Genomic DNA, 1,987 nt, shown 5'->3' on the forward strand with positions numbered 1-1,987 from the left:
CCGCCGTATGCCAGCCGTTTATATACAACCAAATTATCGTGACTGTTTTAATATTAGAAACGGAGTGATGGCTAAAAATAGACTGGAGAGGATGACGTCACATTCAATATTCTCGCCGTGCCAATTCTGCGCATGCTGTATGTGTCAGTGGCGGAATTAATTTCATCTCGCCCAAGAAACAGAAATGGAGCGATTTTTTTGAAAAGGAATATGTTTATATTAAATAGAGAAGACGTTTGTGGCGCCACGTTCTTCAAGCCACCCACGTTCTCCCGAGTACTGCTATGATATCGGGGTTGAGTATCCACCCATTCAGGTTGCTTGGCTTACGGCTGATTGAGGAAGTCGAAGATTGAGGACCGGTACAGAAAGTCCCCCCTCTTCAAATGTCAAGCCAGCTCAGATAGTAAGAGAGAAAGAAAAGGGAGCTTGACAATCGAAGAACTTGGACCCACCACCTTGCGAAGAGCGCCCATTAGTGACACCTCGTGTAATCCTTTACTATTAAAGACACATGGACCTTTTAATGTTCAACTTGAATATTCTTGACCTTTCGTACACAATGGTGTCTCTTTGGTAAATTGTGATTCCAAGCCGTTGTACAAAGTGTGTTAATTGCACTCACACTGATCACCGCATGCAGACGAAATGCGCGGGAAAGTTATTTATTACGAGAAAGTAGGTTGGAAAAATCTAATGACAACCACTGGTGGTGACATTTGCTTTGGCTTGTTAGCGTTTGATGTCAATTTCACCCATTTCTTAGTCAGGCTGGGTTTAAGGGCAACAATGATCTCGTCTCTTAAAGTTTGACTATATGGCCCATAGAGTTAATTTCATACAGTTGTTTTGCGGGCTCTGTTAAGAAAGGTCGAGTTGACGAACGAATGTAAAACCACACCATGACGAGGGATCAGGTTGGCTCAGTGCTGTAATATTCTAAACTACGCTCAAAGTCGCCTCACTGTGCAGTTATCACGCGTTTTGTCCAATTCGGGCACGTGGACAGCATCGAGATTCGAACCAATGCATGCAAAATACCATCTAAAAACTACTGGTCCAGAATTTACTCGGATCCTAACTCAGAAACTAGTTTTAAAAGTTAGGTTAATTAGATTATTTCGGGTCAGTTTGACCCAGATTTGGGTCAGTTTGACCCAGTTTTTAGTCAGGTTGACTCAGTTTCGGGTCGGTTTGACCCAGTTTCGGATAAGTTTGACACAGTTTCGGGTCAGCTTGACACGGTTTTGAGTCAGCCTGACCTTAAATTTTATCAGACCCTCAGAGGCCCGTGATCCGGGTTAATTTGATCCGACTATAAGACCAAAGGTCATTGGCACAGTATTTTGATACTAAAGCAAGCTGCCTACCGCCCTTTAAATAAGGGTGTTGTAAAAATGATTAGGGTTAAATCAATCAATCCGGCAATGTTTAATTACTAAATAAAGCAATGAGATGAGTTGAAAGATATATCGCTGAAAGACCATTTAAACAATCTCAGAGCCTGTTATCGGTTCTTGTAAAAAAAAATGCAAAGGGCATTGCGCATTCAACGACTTACTTTACGGAAATCGACACAATGCAAACCTTCTCATTTCACCCACTTGACTGGGTACCGTAAATGAATTCTCCGAGGCTTAAGTGGCATCCAAACACACTTGTGCCTTACAACGAGGTTGTACCTATAGAGCAAGCTGCCCTGAGGTTGGATGGATCGCTAGGTATACCAAGCCGTAGGTAGATCAAGCCGTTTATCAGAGCCAATTTTTGTAATATTCTTTTTTATCTGAAAGGGCGATGTGCATTCAACGCCTTATTTTGCGGAAATCGACACAATGCAAACCTTCTCATTAATCACCCACTTCACTGGGTACCGTACTTGGACCCACGAAGTCTCCTAAGCTCCAAAATGGCATCCAAACACACTCGTGCAATACAACGAGGTTGAATGGATCACTGGGTATACACGGGGGATGTCAATGGGATA

The sequence above is a fragment of the Asterias rubens genome, chromosome 6 (assembly GCF_902459465.1).
Source record: "Asterias rubens chromosome 6, eAstRub1.3, whole genome shotgun sequence".
NCBI classification, from domain to species: domain Eukaryota; kingdom Metazoa; phylum Echinodermata; class Asteroidea; order Forcipulatida; family Asteriidae; genus Asterias; species Asterias rubens.